The following is a 12,907-nucleotide window of genomic DNA, read 5'->3' as shown; positions in this document are numbered from 1 at the left end:
TTTTTGAATTATATTTATCTATTTAGTTGTTGGATGGTACCATTAACTTGTTACTGAGTATTGTGAAAATCCTTCTTTGAGTTGGTGAATTGAGGATCTGATCAGAAAAAAATTGATGTTTCCTATGATTATTTTAGTTTTAAACTTTAATACTGGATTATTAATTTGATATATTGTTAGCATCTTAAGTTTTCATTGAATTATATTTATCTATCTAGTATCATGTACCATGTACTGTCAAGTGTTAACTACTTGATATGAAGCAAGGCCCAAAATATCGCCGAGATATTGCTGATATATCTTGTTTTTTGAGTATACCAAGATAGAAATAACCAATATATCTCAACCGAATATTGAATATGTTTTTTCTCGATATATTTCACAATTTCTGATATAATGATATATAATTTCTGATATAACGATATATATTGACCGATATATACGATATAAATTGTTGACTTTGACCAATATATTGACGATATTTATGATATAATTGACAATATTTTCGATATATCTGATATATTGACATACAAAACAAAATTTTGATTAGTCAACAAAAAAATAGATATCTCCGATATTTCCGATATATTTCAGTTTTTAGGTACATCGAGATATTCACCGAACTCTATACTTTGGTCTTTGACATGAAGAATAGCTGAATGGAGGCCCTTCTTTTTATAATTGCCTAATGCACTCTGATTTTTTTTTATGGTTAAGTGAACAAAAATGAACTTCCTTCCTTGGAGGCTATTGCAATTTTTTCTGCTCATCTTTCTTCCAAGTTCTGACTTGGATGTCTGGATTTTAAGCAGAACATCTGTGATTTTGCCTTATGATTTTGTGCTGGGTGTGATATATCTGTTGATTTCTGAGCTTCAATAGTAAATGAATTTCAGGAAAGTGTTACTTTTTTGGTTGAATTGTTATTGATTGAACATAAAGTATTGATAAGTGATTTATCTATTTGTATGAACCTAATTGCAACTAGTTTCTTACCAGTTAAATGAAATTTTCCTTTTTAATTTTTCTAGCTTAAAATAGAGAAACTTAAAGGAGAGTGAGACGGGAGAACGAGAGAGAAGAAGGAAAGATTGCTTATATTCTATTAAACAGGACACTGTGATCGAAACACTGCTAATAGTAATTTGTTTTTTGAAATAGAGAAGGGTGACGGGGTAGGGGATAACCTTGGAAGGAGGGGGGGAGATACCGTCTTAGCAGTCTTAACATGAGTTGTGGATGATTGCAGGATTTCAGCTTTTTTCAATTGCTACCATGCATCATGTGTAGGTAGCTAGAACGGCTGTATCATGAATGGTTTGAAATCTTGAATACGACTCGGTGAATTGTAGGTCTGCATATAGGAAGTTGTATTACTTGTTTATATACTTGTATTGTGAAAAAGAAAAAAAAAATAAAAAAAAAAAAAAAAATCTTTAGTGTGTAAGGTGCTCTTTAGATGTGATGGCAGCATCACAGGTGGTTATACCTACAATCTTAACCCTACTTCACCCCACCCCCGCGCTTGATAAAAGGGCACACTGCCTACTACTGTTACGTGTATTCTGTAGTGTGTATGCCTTCTTATCAGTTGTTGTCTAGAAGTTGTAGCTGTGGGAAACCAAGGAAGCTTGATGCTTGTTTTGAAGATACTCTATTAAATTGACGGTTCCCTTTTGTTAAATAATTATCTGTTCGAGATGATGTGTTCTGATTTACCTCATTAATCAGTAAAATTTACCCCAAGTCTTTGTTATAGCATGTAGCTTTTCAGCGTGGGCATTTTAATTATGAACTAAGCGTAAATATAGTTATGGACAGATTGTTGGTTAGCTGTGCGGCTGTTGGGATTTGCTTCTTGGAGCTATGATCGTGTGCTAGCAATTTTGGTGTTGTATATAGTTTGATAATTTCTTACTGGCGTTTGTATGTTGCTACAGGGTTTTTTATGTTCCATATTAGAACCCCACTTGATGTCCAGTGGGATTAAGAGTCCCTTTTTTTTAATGTTGAATTGGATATGAACGTTGAAGTTTCGATGAGTCTTGTCTGTTCCTTTTGTAATGGCCTGTCATCCTGTTGCTCCGTATCTAATGGAGCGGCTAGGAATAGTTCCAAATTGAACTTGCAATTTTCACGCTTTTTCCAGTAATCAATTTCGGAAAAACTTGAACATTGAATTAAATCGACGTGGTTCTGTTCATGTGTATAATACGTTGGACCCCATTTTCCCTTTCCAAACGCAACATATTTTTCACCTGCGTCCTCTATTAAGCTCAAAGCTGATCTCCTTGAATGGCTGGAAAATTTTAAAGAGAGGAAAGTTTGTGGAAGCAAAAATCTAGTTCACACTGGCTGGAACACAGTTTTTTCATCTCTCTACTCTTTACAGAAGAAGAAGAATTCCATAGAGAAACTTATCCAATTACTGCTAAAAATGCTTTGTTCACAATTTGGCAATCTGCTAACAATGGTGATAGAAATTTCTTCTTTTTGGTGGATATGTTTGCTACATAATTAGGAAATCATCGTCTACAGAACTAGCTAACTTGTAAGTGCCTCCAAAGTTCATGAGTGTGCTGTTTTCAGACCAAATATCTATGGCGAAACCGAGAGAGAACTGGGGGGCATAAATAAGTATAAAACTCCCTACGATTGTGAGTTGTGACAACTATATTCGGGAGGCTGGGGAACCCGTCCTGTTTGATCACTGGCGACGTTAGATTAGTTAGATAGGCCAGATAAAAAAACCTCATAGATTATTGTATGCACGATGATGATTTTAGCTCCTAAATCAAAACTAATGAAACTGCAGGAGCTACTGAAACGTACATTAAAAATAAATAAATAAAAGTTAGCACCCTTGAAGGCATGAATTTTCTTTGACCTAGTATTTTCCCCCTCATCATGTCATCTACAAACTAAAGCGAATGCAAATTTCCAGGACTTGAAAGAGATTCTCAACAAAAGTAACAACCCAAAAAAAAAAAACGAAACATCAAAACCTGTGGTATTTCCTGCGAAGAGAATCAACACCACTGAATCCTATCAAGGAGACCTAAGTACCTAACTTGCCTCTCAAATATCACAAGCAACAACTTCCATGCAACTAACCACCAAAATGAATACAAAAACTAAATTTTCGAAAGCATTGAACGATATGGTTGATACGTCCATTGAGGGCTTGAGGCGCAATCTATGACAACAAGTCCACAAAAAGCAAGAAACAAATAATAATAATCACAAAAAAAAAAAAAAAAATTGGATGTTTGTAGTCGGAACATGCAAAAGATTTTCTACTTGCTATTCTGATAGAGGGACTTGGACAACGATATCAGGGTGGAGTGGAGTATGGTGCCCATTCGTCTTAAAGTCATTCACTTGGATGGTGGCATTTTCAATTGTATGCAAAAAGAGTGGACCAGATGCTTTTGGGGATCACACAACATATGGTTACAAATTTTGGACTTTTGTTAAAACACAATCATGTTAGAGACATTTTGTGTGATGCAAAAGCGGAGGGCTTTTGTGTTTAGTGAAGAAAGATTCTCTTGTTAACTTTCTTATTGAGGGAATGAGAGATCGACACTTTAAGGGGCGAATGTCTTGATACCCCTTGATTGATTCGAGAAAAAAATCTCTTATCCACCTTGAGCTTACCATTCTTTTCCTCCACAACCCAAAATAGTGACTTTGATTAGGTAGATCTACTAATTAGAAGTGAAGATGGAAGAAGAAAAAAAAGCTAAAAAATTGTTTTATCCGTTTAGTTCGATACTTTTGGGTTTTGTATGTAAAAGAGTTCAAAAGTTATAGACAATAATTGGTCTGGTTCTAATAAGTTTGTTTTGAAGGATAGATCGAAAGAGGTGGGTTTTGTGACGTTTGTTCTAATTATTTATAATACCCGTTATCAATAAAATTCCCAATTGATTAAAAAAAAAAAAGATCTTACACTATCTCAAGACAAGCTATAAATAAGTATGGGTTTACGATTGTGAGTTGTGACAACTATATTCGGGAGGTTGGGGAACCCGTTCCATTTTGATCACTGGCGACGTTAGATTAGTTAGATAGGCCAGATAAAAAAACCTCATAGATTATTGTATGCACGATGATGATTTTAGCTTTCAAAATAATGAAACTGCAGGATTTGTTCAAAGCCATACATTAAAAATAAATAAATTTAGCACCCCCTTGAAGGCATGAATTTTCTTTGACCTAGTATTTTCCCCTCATCATGTCATCTACAAACTAAAGCGAATGCAAATTTCCAGGACTTGAAAGAGATTCTCAACAAAAAGTAACACAAAAAAAAAAAAACGAAACATCAAAACCTGTGGTATTTCCTGCGAAGAGAATCAACACCACTGAATCCTATCAAGGAAACCAAAGTACCTAACTTGCCTCTCAAATATCACAAGCAACAACTTCCATGCAACTAACCACCAAAATGAATACAAAAATGGGGTTTCCAAAAAGCATTGAACGATATGGTTGATACGTCCATTGAGGTCTTGAGGGCAATCTATGACAATAAGTCCACAAAAAAGCAAGAAACAAATAATTTTAATCACAAAAAAAAAAAAAAAAAAATGTTTGTTGTTTGTTTTGAACATGCAAAAATTTTGTACAAATTAATACAATAGAGGGACTTGGACAACGTATATCACAGGTGGAGTATGGTGCCATTCTCCGGTACCGTCTTATGATTCTCTCTGTACTCTGATGGTGGTCTTTGCACTGTATGCAAAAAGAGTAGATTAGATGCTTTTGGGGATCATGCAACATATTGTAGAAATTTTTCCGATTTTAAATACGAACACAATCATGTTAGAGACATTTTGTGTGATGCATTTCGGAGGGCTAGGGTACAAGTGAAGAAAGATGCTCTTGTTAACTTTCTTATTGATCCGAATGAGGGCAGATCGACACTTTAGCCTGCGAATGTCTTGATTTATAGTTGATCTGAGGAAAAATATACATGTGTTGATGTAACTGGAGTTTTCCGTTAGTAGGGTTGGGGATAGTGACTTTGAGGTAGGAGAAACAGCTAAGAGAGCAGCAACAGGGAAGATGGAGAATCATGAAGAAGGTTGTAGGGCTAACCAACATTGTTTTATTCCGTTTAGTTTCGATACTTTTGGGTTCTTGGAACAACATTCTGTTAAGCTCCTCAAAAGACTTCAAAAAGTTATAGACAATAACATTATAACAACTGGTTCTAATAAGTTTGTTTTTCGAATGATAGGATTTACTATTCAGAAAGAGCTTGCGGCACAGTTTGTTGCACGTTTGTTCTAATTATTTATAATACTCGTTATCAATAAAATTCCCAATTGAATAAAAAAAAAAGATCTCAATACACAGCCTCCACCAAGACAAGGTAGCTAAAAAAAGATAATAGAGTGTAAAATTAAACACGTAGTAACAAGAGTATACATCACACGTTAAAACTTTTACCTCCTCAATTCTTCGGTATAAACTTTCTTCTTTGTACAGCTTGTACCAGAGGAACATTTTCCCTGAGTAAAAGGAGGAATAACCACCCGAGTCAGTGAATCGATATCAAAAATGTAATGTTGAAATCCACAACACATTGAGAAGTGAGACCATTGTAACTTAACATCTGGTGGGATGTTTTTTCTCACGCAAGGAAAATAAGAAGATTGATAAAAATAATAAAAAGAAAAAAGAAAAAGAAAATGAAAAATCATATATAGGTTTTACCTAATCTTCCCACCCTCTATATCTTTTCCATATCTGTGCACATGTTTTCCCCAAATAGGTACCTGATTTAAGTGATACAAGGCTCCCCATATATGGTTGGGCTCTAAACATAGTTTGAGTACCACGAGGGTGAATAATCTCAACCTTTCCAAGTTTCCGATCCCACTGAATTATGCATGTGTCCAAGGACGGACTAGGAGTTTTGGCGAGGGTATTCAAGTCAGAAATTCAACAACTAAACAAACTACTCCAATGTTATTTCATAGACAAAAACAATTAACAACGATTTTTTTTTGTAAAATTGAACTTTCATTGACAGAAAAGGACACAAGATTGACAGACAAGGACACATGACACTTGAGAACACGGAAAACATAAGGTTCACATATGGCAAAATATTGATCCCTGATTTATGGATATGTATCGTGGATATATCATTCTCTTTGGAGATATTTGACATTGTTTCATACATAGTACAAAATATCAGAATATGGGTATTTATCGATATTCAATTTCTGGATATGTATCGTGGATATATCCCCTTCTTTGGAGATATTTGACATTGTTTCACATGCAAATATCGTGGATATATCCAAAATATCGTGGATATTGTGGATATTTCTTGATATATCATGATACATTATTTATATTTATTTGAAATATAATAGTAAATATTAAATAAAATTGTTATATACACAAAATATCGCAAATATCATCGAAATATTACTAATATTTACAGTCGTATATATCTCTGAACATATCATGATATTTATATATCTTTCTTTGAAATCTGGATAGATATCTCCAAATATCGCGATATATCGGGATATTTTGTACTATGGTTTCATATGCAAATATCGTTGATATATCCAAAATATCGATAAATATCATAGATATTGTGAATATTTCTTGATATATAATTTATATTTATTTGAAATATAATGGTAAATATTAAATAAAATTGTTACCTATACAAAATATCGCTAAATATATCTAAATATCACAAATAAAAATTGTCGAAATATCGTGGATATTTGCAGTCTTATATATCTCTAAACATATCGTGATATTTATATATCTTTTGTTGAAATCTCGATATTTATCATGATATATCACGATATTTTGTACTATGATTACATGATATTTTGTACACATGGACACTTTTTTTTTACACATGAACTGATGAAAATGAACGCATCAACTCCGCACAAAACAAATCATTCTAATATACAAAATAAACAAAACGCCATTCATAATCCTTAGTACCATAAACATTGAATGGTTTTTCACAACAACCTCAAAAGAGTTCAAAGAAGAGAGGAGAGGAAAGGAGATGATCGAATGATTGGGGAATTGAAACTTAACCACTAAAAGAGACAAACCCGAGAAAACTGTAAAATGATTGTTTTAATTCCAATCAAGCAAGAAGAATATCCAATATCCTAAACAGGAAGGAGGACTTGGAATACATATACATGATCCTATCATTTGGAATCGAGCAGCTTATTGTGGTCTTATTTACAAACTTGCATGCAAAGAATCAGGATTGTGGATCACATGCATGGACGTACTTGGGCTGAACATATTAAAGAAAAGTTTTTTTGGTCTATGTCAATGCTTAGGGATTGCTCGTGGTCTTGGAGATGTATCCTGAACAACATAAAATATGATATGAAGCTTCTCCGATATACCATAGCAACAGGTAATCAGACTCTTCTATGACATGATCCATGGTGTGGAGAGGAGCCATTGATCAACCTCCAGGAAGCAAGAAATAACTGGAATTTTCCTTTGAATGCAAAGGTTAGTATTCTTATTTCAAATGGCCAATGGAACCATCATGTTCTGAATCTCCAGGAAGCAGGCATCAAGAATAGAATCTTAGCCACATATATTAACAATTACTTGAATGAGGATAGGGTGGTATGGTTGAACTCACCTTCTGGAGTTTTTACCTCAAAAGTAGCTTACCAAGCATTAAGAAGAAAACACAGCAAATCAAATTGGTACACACTGGTTTGGGGAAAGCTAGTTCAGTTGAAATATTCTTTTAATGGGTGGCAACTCTTCTTCGGAAGTCTACCTACAAAAGATAGACTTATCCATAAGAAAGTCCTTACAACATCTTTATGTTGTCTCTTTGACTTTGCAAGGAAAAACTCAAAACACTTGTTCTTTGATTGCCAGACTCCAAAGATGTGGTCAGCAGTTAAGCATGAAATTGGCTTGGGTAGTAAGGGTAGTGAAGGCCTCTAACACTACTAAAAAAAGACATATTATGACGGTTGTTTTTCTATCTTGATGGCTTTGTTAAAAACCGTCAAGATAAGGTCCCTAGTGAAATTATTATGACAACTATCGTAAGATTGTGTCAGGTATGATAGAATTGTCAAGAAAATATGATGATTTTATGACAAGTTTTCTAAAACTATCAAGTTGACTTCTTTGTTACGATGACTTTAGAAATTTATGACGTCACTTAAGACACAGTTTAGGTTAACCGTCAGTAAGGGTTTGAACCCGCCGAGTTATTTGCTTTTGGGAGTCAAGTGGTCAAGCCTCTCACAGTCTCACGAGAAAAGAAAAGATAAAGCACAAAAAGTAAATAAAAGAATAGAATTCCTATGCACTGTGACCTCTCTTCTTGAAACCAATTTTAGTCCCTTGCCTCTGCTAGTCTCTCGAAACCCTGGATAAGCTTCCTCTACCGTATCTTTTTCTTTTCTCTTCAACGTTCAAAACCGCTTCCTAAGCCACTGGGAGTTCGCTTAACCAAAGGTTCTAACATGAAACACTTCAAGCAAATAAAGCCTTGCCGATTCTCGACCATAGAAACACCCAAGAAAACCAAAGTATCTTAACATCAATAACATAAAATTTATAGTTCTCATACATGTATTATTCAAGATACTTCAAAAAAAAAAAATCAAGCATATAAACACTTCAAGCAATACATTGACTTTCACACAGGGTTACCATAAAAAATCTAAGCTTACCCACGAACTTGAAAAAATGATGTAGACAATAAATACTTACCCATGATTTTTAAGGAAAGCTTCTATGCCGGATACAATGCCTGGGAAGAAGCAAAACAATCAACTCATGATAATGAATTAGCAAACTGAAACTACATTTGCTCTTCTTGCTTTTCCCTCTTTCATCGAATTGATACCCTACACAGCACACCCAACGACAAAAAAATGAACTATCTAGCTAGGTCACCGAAGCTTAAATTGACTCTTAACTATGCTAAAACGCAGCTGGAAATCAGTCCAGTACTAGTGAACTGGTCAACCTACGACACGTGTGTTCATCCTTCTATTAAGCCTACAAGTTGTAAACCAAGACTATGGATATATACATTAGAGTAACTACTTACCTGACCCTCAAACATCCCAAGATACAAAGAAAACAAGAATAGATCAGACCAGCGCATGGTGGTGATTAGATTACAATAACTATATGCAAAAGGTGCAGGAAATTGAGGTGGAATAGTCCAACTTTCAAAACCCATAACTCCCAGCTCAGTTATCCAATGATAATGAAACTGGGACCATTGGAAATTAGATACACAGACCTAATTTTTCATCTTAGGTCACTGAAAAAACTAACTTTTCATCCTAAGACAAATTCGAGTGCAAAGTCAGTCCAGCGCAGCTGCCTGGGCAAATTGCAGGACAAGTATTCTAAACTTCTAAGCTAGCTAACCGGCAATACTTATAGTATGGTTAAGGATCTAATTCCACATATCCACTCACACTCACAAAGTTCTAAGGAGTGGAACCAAATAATTCAAGTAGAAGATGCAAGCATCAGACTATGTATCACCCAAGCTAATGACATAAAGAAAGATGGAATGAATACTTACCGGTTCCTTGCGCACCAATTCTCAAATACCACCATAAAACAAGTAACTAACAAACTACCAATGACCAATAAGCTATGAGTTAAATACTCAAGCAACTGAAGTAGTTATAAGCTATAGTCATGGACTCATGGTCTTTGGGTAAGAACTATGGCCAATAGTAGGACTAGTATATAAACTAACCTTTATGATGTAGGTTGTCCAACACCTAACAATCTATATATAGCAATTGAAAGAGTATGCTCTTGAACTTGAGACACCTGCAAATCTAACCAACCCTCAAGAATGATCAAACAAAACAAAATAAATAGGTCACTAATAAATAGAACAAGTAATTGAAAGTAGAAACTATAGTTAACCACTTCCTGAATAATTCTATCTCTCTCCAACAATAGTCTTATACTCTTTTAACTATTCTTAACTCAAATAATTCTATCTCTCTCCAACAATAGTCTTATACTCTTTTAACTATTCTTAACTCAAAAGGAGCTACATACAAAAATCCATAAACAAAAGGAGCTATAAAGACGCATTCATCAAACCAGGCTTTCTCATAAAAAAGGTAACTAAATTATGCTCCAATTCATACCAACAAATCAAAGTAGACGCCCATTCAAAAAACCCAAACAGTTGCACTAAAAACCCCAAACCAGTTTTCTTGCAGGATTAGCTAAAAGTTAATTTGATTATATTACCTAATACAATCCATCTTGCTTCTATATATTTCTGCTGCAACAATGAATCAAAGACAAGCTAGGGTAGACAATTTAAGCGGCTACTGCAAAGAGGGAAGAAAAACAATGGCTGTGAAAACCATTAAACTATACGCCATTACTGTGACTTTTATAATTAGTTAAACACTTTGTAGATGGACTGAAAAACCAACACAGAGAGATAATGTGTTATTATGTCTGTTGCTGTCTAATTTGATCTAGACCACTTCACCCAACCAACACATTATTTCAGTTAAGCAAATTAAGATGTTAAGAACAAGACAACTTATAGAGGATGCAATCTAAGTTTCAGATTGGTACAACTACAATAAAATTTCCCAAACCAACAAGGAAAGAACATAAAAAGGACGACTCTTTCAAAGTTCATTGGCAAGAAGACTCATCAGGATTTCTCAAAGGAGCAGTAATGTGATGATAATCAGGGATTATGCACCATGAGTTCTGAATTTAAAAAGAGAAATTTAATTTAAAATGTTGAAATCGCAATAAAAAGAAACTCGTAATAAATTTTGACCTAAAAACGAGAAATTCTTACTAGATGAATTGAAAATGATGTGAATCAAACTGATTTGTGAAAGTTAGGGTTCGAAATTGCAGAGAAAAATAGCTTGAGTGCGCAACAGTTTCGAGTGGATCCCTTTCCTTTTTTTTTTCTAGTGAGAGGGTTTTACCCACGATACATCGACTTTACCCAAAATATAAACCACTATTTACATGAAGCTAGAGTTTTTTTAGTGTGAAAGAGACGAAGAGGAGAGAGACAAAAATATTTTTGGAGCGGAATACATCAAACATTTCACTGCCGAAATTTTGATGTGTCGGTCTCACGAAGCATCGAAAACACTAGACTCAAAGTCTTCACCAAAGCGACACTACAACTTAGTAGAACTGACAATTGAAAAACTTGTAGTGTCGGTTTTCCAAGAAGTGACACAACAAACCTGATTCTAATACAAACAAACCTCAAACCGACACAAAAAGTTGATGTGTCAGTTTCTTACATACCCGTCACACCAAAAACCAACACAACAACCTTTTATTTTAGTTGTGAGGTTTTTACTGATTCTATGTATTATATAATTGATTAATTGGTAACTCTTTTTTTTCTTATAAAAACAAACTAACTCATTTGTTCCTAACTTTGTTTGTTTTAGATTCGGTTGAAAAAGTCAAGCCGTGGAAAGCTTATTTAAATTCGATAGAGTCAAATAGTGGAAAGCTTCTTTTTTTAGTCAGACTATGGAAAACTCCATTTTTTTAGTTCAGCATGTACTTTTAATTAAGATATATACATGTGGACAAATGTAATTGAATTTTAGTCATTTTTTTTACTGTTATGTTATTGATAAATTCAAAAATGGAAAAATTTTATGTTATGTTTTGGTCTAAATTATTTGCAATGCAATTCCTAGCAAATTGATTATATGATAAATTTGGTAATAATATATTTTTTTTTTTTTTTTTTTTTTTGAAAAATCAAGAAATTTTCATGACGTTTTTGTCATACAAGTCATAAGCCAAGCTATATCTTGATGCTTTTTACCACTAACTTTTGATTGCTTTATGATAACCGTCATAAATACTTTCCATCTAATGATGCGGTTTTTGAGGTAATTTTTGACATTAAAAATGGATTTTTCTTGACACTTCTACTAAAACTGTCATGGAGTTTATGACGGTTTTGGTAGACTTTTTATGACACCCCTAGTAATAACGACTATTTTTTCAACTAGAAAGTGTCATTATACGTATTTGATGACAGCTAAATATTTGTAGGAAACATATTTGTAGTGTAATGGAAAGTGGTGTGATCAAATGTCCTATTTTTACCCCTAGTAATAAAATATGTTTGCCCCTAGGAAACATATTATACGTATCTTGATGCTTTTTACCCCTAGTAATAAAAGCTGTCATCAAATGTCCTATTTTTAGTAGTGTAATGGAGAGTGGTGTGATATCATCAATATTTGTAGGAAACATACACCGTTAGCATAAATATATAAGGTGTATGTATGCGCCACAATAGGTCATATTTGGAATGAGAGAAATGGTTGAAGGTTCAAAAACTGCTCCAACACTCAGAGGCATGTTGCTAGCTCTATTCTCAAAGAAATGAAAGTTTACTTGGGAATAAGGATAGACACGATCATTGATACTGTAAAGACCAGGAACTTGTTGGACAGACTGGATGTTCAAGTTAAATTCAAGAGAAAGGTCCTTATTCATTGCAAATGAAAGCTACCTCCTCACTAGGATATATAAAATTGAGCACAGATGGATCCATGAAACAGGATAGTGTTGGGTATGGAGGGTTAACTATTGACCATCTTCGTAATGTTATATTTACTTACGCAGGAGGAGGTCATAAACGATCTGTGTTGTTTCATGAACTAAAAGCCATTGAAGTGGGACTTCATCTATGTCAGCAACACGGATTACTCAAGGTTAAAGTTTGTACTGACTCTCTACGAGCAGTACAAATACTTAATGGCACGACATAAGCATCACCATTATAACACTCGACTATTTCTATTTATTATTTTTATAATATATGATTTATATTAATAATAATAATAAA

At 34.0% G+C, this 12,907-nt stretch overlaps 1 long non-coding RNA gene across 1 annotated transcript; it reads right to left on the bottom strand.

Annotated features, from left to right (window-relative positions):
* Positions 1–5,154: 5,154 nt before the first annotated feature.
* On the bottom strand, positions 5,155–11,156 carry LOC147479209 (uncharacterized). The gene is made up of 4 exons (XR_015205123.1): positions 10,865–11,156; positions 9,779–9,855; positions 8,767–8,806; positions 5,155–5,525 (listed from the first exon to the last, which is right to left on the bottom strand). It is a non-coding gene; the product is annotated as an uncharacterized LOC147479209 (long non-coding RNA).
* Positions 11,157–12,907: the final 1,751 nt, after the last annotated feature.

The sequence above is a fragment of the Coptis chinensis genome, chromosome 8, assembly GCF_015680905.1.
Source record: "Coptis chinensis isolate HL-2020 chromosome 8, ASM1568090v1, whole genome shotgun sequence".
NCBI lineage: Eukaryota > Viridiplantae > Streptophyta > Magnoliopsida > Ranunculales > Ranunculaceae > Coptis > Coptis chinensis.
This window is presented reverse-complemented; position numbering and strand designations above follow the sequence as displayed.